This window comes from Oryctolagus cuniculus, chromosome 8 (genome assembly GCF_964237555.1).
Source record: "Oryctolagus cuniculus chromosome 8, mOryCun1.1, whole genome shotgun sequence".
Taxonomy (NCBI): Eukaryota; Metazoa; Chordata; class Mammalia; order Lagomorpha; family Leporidae; genus Oryctolagus; species Oryctolagus cuniculus.
The window spans coordinates 46,659,796-46,666,095 of NC_091439.1; positions in this window are offsets into that span (position 1 = coordinate 46,659,796).

Here is a 6,300-nt window from a genome sequence, read left to right on the forward strand (position 1 = left end):
TTCAGAACGTTGCTCCTCCTCCTCTGGGACATGGTGTTGGGGTGCTGTGGGGACATCCTTTGAGACAGGCTGTGTTTTCTCTTCACAGACCTCCCGGTGCTCCCTCGGGAGGCTGACCTTGACGAAGGTATGTTGACTGACCGACTCCAACTCCAATGGGGCCCGTTGCTGCCAGGCCTGAGCTGGCTGTAGGCCCAGCTCCATGCAAGCCTCTGCACCCTGGCACTTGGTGTGTTCTCCTAACACATGTGCAGACACGCGCCTTTGAAGGCGTCCACAAATATCGGAGCCACCTGGAGCGCTGCTTGTTCAAGTGCCTCTGCCTTTGGGGTTCCTAACCTTGCTTGAAGGCTGCGTGTTTTGTCCCGGATGGGGAGAGTTTCTCGGTGCCACAGTGTCCACTGCGACAGCCATTTTCTTGCGGGGTTCAACCATGATCTGACGGCAGCACGCTCCATGGGCACTTTCCCAGAAGCCAAGGTTTCCAGCCTGACTCTGTTTTCCGCCGGGTGCTGTGGTCACTCCAATGCTTGGCTCAGGAGTGCCAACTCGCAGCGCCTCTGAGGGAACTTAGGAAGGAAAACCTTTGGCCCCGGCAGGATCTTCTCTTTGCCTGCTGTTCTCCTGAAACTTCACTTTCCTTGTTTGGCTTTGGCTGGTTCCGAACCTCCGGGAAAGCGTGCCTGAAGCATGGCTGTTGCCCGAGGTCAAGTCATCGATTTGACCTCTGATGCTGGCACGAGTGTGTTCTCCAAACCTGCCCTAAGGCACCTTGAGATTTGTCTGCCGTGGAGTCTGTGCACTCTACATGAGAATCTGACCCAATGTCCTGGAGTGGGGCAGGCCACGATCCTGCGCTGGGGGAGAAGAGCAGACCCAAGCTGGTGCATGGCCACGCTTGCCTTCTGTCCGCTGTCCGCTGTCCTCTGTCCTCTGAGGGAGCGCACATGAGAGATGTCGTGGCGGCTTTGGATTTTCTCCCAACTCCCCCACGTGCCGGGAGCTGTCCACCGGGGACTGACTCGACCAAGCATGTGCAGGACATGAGCTAGCTCATGTGAATTGAGGCTCTCAGTTGCTGTGCTGCTGGACAGGGAATTCCTAGAGCTGTACCCACCTGACCCCTCACGGACATTAGGCTCATTCTGGTCTCCCACTGGAACACGGAGTGAGCACTTGCCCTAGTTCCCGGATCCTTTCACTTCACATGCCTCGTCACCTTCCCTTGTGGAAGGGAAGAGCCACAGACAAGGAGGGGAACCCACTTGTAAGAGTGGGGTGAAACCAAGAGATTGTGTGGCCCGACTGGAGGACTGCCCGCCCCCAGGCCTGGCCCCACCCCCAACCATTCCAGGTTCCCTTCCTCAGGTTTTTATTTCCTAGAAAACCCCCACAATGTCTCTGAACTGACATAAGCACCCACAATAGGAGTTTGTGATGAGGGGGTGGGAGAACATTTCTCTGCCTGGCTTCAGAGGCGGAGGCGGTCTGTCATCTGAAAAGAGTCTCAGACCAAATTTGTTTCTTCTTCCTCCACAGACACTAGCACCCCCGAGGCTCGGGTGTGCTCTCCTGAGCGGGACTTGCCGGACCAAATGACGACTGATGAATCCGAGACTGACCATGGTAGGGGCCCTGTGTCTTGTGTCCTATGCCCCTGGGTGACCACTGGGTTGACAGAGCTCATTTTCTGAGAACCGGCTTCATGTTCCCTATGGGACTGGGACTGGGAAGCTGTCGCAAAGTGATTCCTTGTCCCAAAAAATGTGCCTGTGCTCTTGAGCTGTGGTGGAATCCTCAGCTATCTGCCCAGAAAGGATGTACTTCCTGGGTAGAGAAGTGTCAGGGTGCGAGTCATGTTCACCGAGACCGCCGCATGTCCTCCAGGATTCTCTCATTGGCTGCACACTGCCTGGGCCTTTCTGCAAGTTCTCAGAGTCTTCTCGTTGTGTCTCCTTACTCGTTGGTGAGGGGGTTATGGATCCTGGTACCCATGTCTGCTACTGCCATGAAGCCGTCTGGTGCAAAACCTGCCAAGCTAGCACGCGTTGATTCTTCAACAGACGGTGCACATGCAGAGCCCTGATTGGCCTCAGCATCGAGTGTCCTAGCTGCACCTCGTGGCCCAGTGTGCGGAGGTTCGGGGATGCCTGGCCTGAGCCCAGCCTGGGCCCAGACGTGAATTTTGAACTGTGCACGCTGGGCTCCCGAGAAATGCAGTGGCATGCTGCCCCAGGAGTCCTCCTTCTTTCCCCTGTGTTCCCCTTCTGCTTACACCCAGAGCCAACATGCACCCAAGCTTACATGAAGATCCCTTTGCCTTGGACCCTTTAGACTCTGTCTGGGCAGCATGGGACTCCTTGATGGGCAATGGCCAGGGTGGGCCCTGGACTAACACAGCCACTTTGGCTGCCCGTGACAGTATCCGTGGCTGCCCAAGGGACACCCATTGCACCATCTCTACCCCACCATGTCCCTTGCCTTCATCTTTCTGTTGGCCTCGGCTTTCTGGAAGGGTCACGGCAATTCAGTGGACACTAAGCTTACCCACGGATGGAAAGGAAACATCTAAGAAAGGATGGAAAACAGGGGATCGTTTTGTTCCCGCTCAGTTATGTCCATGCGCCATTTTCTCTGAGTAGGAGTTGACTCGTTCTGCAGGATGAGACCTCAAAGTCAGCACAATCCAGCGTATGCGTGCGTGCGGTCCTTGGGCTTCAGAACGTTGCTCCTCCTCCTCTGGGACGTGGTGTTGGGGTGCTGTGGGGACATCCTTTGAGACAGGCTGTGTTTTCTCTTCACAGACCTCCCGGTGCTGCCTCGGGAGGCTGACCTTGACGAAGGTATGTTGACTGACCGACTCCAACTCCAATGGGGCCCGTTGCTGCCAGGCCTGAGCTGGCTGTAGGCCCAGCTCCATGCAAGCCTCTGCACCCTGGCACTTGGTGTGTTCTCCTAACACATGTGCAGACACGCGCCTTTGAAGGCGTCCACAAATATCGGAACCACCTGGAGCGCTGCTTGTTCAAGTGCCTCTGCCTTTGGGGTTCCTAACCTTGCTTGAAGGCTGCGTGTTTTGTCCCGGATGGGGAGAGTTTCTCGGTGCCACAGTGTCCACTGCGACAGCCATTTTCTTGCGGGGTTCAACCATGATCTGACGGCAGCACGCTCCATGGGCACTTTCCCAGAAGCCAAGGTTTCCAGCCTGACTCTGTTTTCCGCCGGGTGCTGTGGTCACTCCAATGCTTGGCTCAGGAGTGCCAACTCGCAGCGCCTCTGAGGGAACTTAGGAAGGAAAACCTTTGGCCCCGGCAGGATCTTCTCTTTGCCTGCTGTTCTCCTGAAACTTCACTTTCCTTGTTTGGCTTTGGCTGGTTCCGAACCTCCGGGAAAGCGTGCCTGAAGCATGGCTGTTGCCCGAGGTCAAGTCATCGATTTGACCTCTGATGCTGGCACGAGTGTGTTCTCCAAACCTGCCCTAAGGCACCTTGAGATTTGTCTGCCGTGGAGTCTGTGCACTCTACATGAGAATCTGACCCAATGTCCTGGAGTGGGGCAGGCCACGATCCTGCGCTGGGGGAGAAGAGCAGACCCAAGCTGGTGCATGGCCACGCTTGCCTTCTGTCCGCTGTCCGCTGTCCTCTGTCCTCTGAGGGAGCGCACATGAGAGATGTCGTGGCGGCTTTGGATTTTCTCCCAACTCCCCCACGTGCCGGGAGCTGTCCACCGGGGACTGACTCGACCAAGCATGTGCAGGACATGAGCTAGCTCATGTGAATTGAGGCTCTCAGTTGCTGTGCTGCTGGACAGGGAATTCCTAGAGCTGTACCCACCTGACCCCTCACGGACATTAGGCTCATTCTGGTCTCCCACTGGAACACGGAGTGAGCACTTGCCCTAGTTCCCGGATCCTTTCACTTCACATGCCTCGTCACCTTCCCTTGTGGAAGGGAAGAGCCACAGACAAGGAGGGGAACCCACTTGTAAGAGTGGGGTGAAACCAAGAGATTGTGTGGCCCGACTGGAGGACTGCCCGCCCCCAGGCCTGGCCCCACCCCCAACCATTCCAGGTTCCCTTCCTCAGGTTTTTATTTCCTAGAAAACCCCCACAATGTCTCTGAACTGACATAAGCACCCACAATAGGAGTTTGTGATGAGGGGGTGGGAGAACATTTCTCTGCCTGGCTTCAGAGGCGGAGGCGGTCTGTCATCTGAAAAGAGTCTCAGACCAAATTTGTTTCTTCTTCCTCCACAGACACTAGCACCCCCGAGGCTCGGGTGTGCTCTCCTGAGCGGGACTTGCCGGACCAAATGACGACTGATGAATCCGAGACTGACCATGGTAGGGGCCCTGTGTCTTGTGTCCTATGCCCCTGGGTGACCACTGGGTTGACAGAGCTCATTTTCTGAGAACCGGCTTCATGTTCCCTATGGGACTGGGACTGGGAAGCTGTCGCAAAGTGATTCCTTGTCCCAAAAAATGTGCCTGTGCTCTTGAGCTGTGGTGGAATCCTCAGCTATCTGCCCAGAAAGGATGTACTTCCTGGGTAGAGAAGTGTCAGGGTGCGAGTCATGTTCACCGAGACCGCCGCATGTCCTCCAGGATTCTCTCATTGGCTGCACACTGCCTGGGCCTTTCTGCAAGTTCTCAGAGTCTTCTCGTTGTGTCTCCTTACTCGTTGGTGAGGGGGTTATGGATCCTGGTACCCATGTCTGCTACTGCCATGAAGCCGTCTGGTGCAAAACCTGCCAAGCTAGCACGCGTTGATTCTTCAACAGACGGTGCACATGCAGAGCCCTGATTGGCCTCAGCATCGAGTGTCCTAGCTGCACCTCGTGGCCCAGTGTGCGGAGGTTCGGGGATGCCTGGCCTGAGCCCAGCCTGGGCCCAGACGTGAATTTTGAACTGTGCACGCTGGGCTCCCGAGAAATGCAGTGGCATGCTGCCCCAGGAGTCCTCCTTCTTTCCCCTGTGTTCCCCTTCTGCTTACACCCAGAGCCAACATGCACCCAAGCTTACATGAAGATCCCTTTGCCTTGGACCCTTTAGACTCTGTCTGGGCAGCATGGGACTCCTTGATGGGCAATGGCCAGGGTGGGCCCTGGACTAACACAGCCACTTTGGCTGCCCGTGACAGTATCCGTGGCTGCCCAAGGGACACCCATTGCACCATCTCTACCCCACCATGTCCCTTGCCTTCATCTTTCTGTTGGCCTCGGCTTTCTGGAAGGGTCACGGCAATTCAGTGGACACTAAGCTTACCCACGGATGGAAAGGAAACATCTAAGAAAGGATGGAAAACAGGGGATCGTTTTGTTCCCGCTCAGTTATGTCCATGCGCCATTTTCTCTGAGTAGGAGTTGACTCGTTCTGCAGGATGAGACCTCAAAGTCAGCACAATCCAGCGTATGCGTGCGTGCGGTCCTTGGGCTTCAGAACGTTGCTCCTCCTCCTCTGGGACGTGGTGTTGGGGTGCTGTGGGGACATCCTTTGAGACAGGCTGTGTTTTCTCTTCACAGACCTCCCGGTGCTGCCTCGGGAGGCTGACCTTGACGAAGGTATGTTGACTGACCGACTCCAACTCCAATGGGGCCCGTTGCTGCCAGGCCTGAGCTGGCTGTAGGCCCAGCTCCATGCAAGCCTCTGCACCCTGGCACTTGGTGTGTTCTCCTAACACATGTGCAGACACGCGCCTTTGAAGGCGTCCACAAATATCGGAACCACCTGGAGCGCTGCTTGTTCAAGTGCCTCTGCCTTTGGGGTTCCTAACCTTGCTTGAAGGCTGCGTGTTTTGTCCCGGATGGGGAGAGTTTCTCGGTGCCACAGTGTCCACTGCGACAGCCATTTTCTTGCGGGGTTCAACCATGATCTGACGGCAGCACGCTCCATGGGCACTTTCCCAGAAGCCAAGGTTTCCAGCCTGACTCTGTTTTCCGCCGGGTGCTGTGGTCACTCCAATGCTTGGCTCAGGAGTGCCAACTCGCAGCGCCTCTGAGGGAACTTAGGAAGGAAAACCTTTGGCCCCGGCAGGATCTTCTCTTTGCCTGCTGTTCTCCTGAAACTTCACTTTCCTTGTTTGGCTTTGGCTGGTTCCGAACCTCCGGGAAAGCGTGCCTGAAGCATGGCTGTTGCCCGAGGTCAAGTCATCGATTTGACCTCTGATGCTGGCACGAGTGTGTTCTCCAAACCTGCCCTAAGGCACCTTGAGATTTGTCTGCCGTGGAGTCTGTGCACTCTACATGAGAATCTGACCCAGTGTCCTGGAGTGGGGCAGGCCACGATCCTGCGCTGGGGGAGAA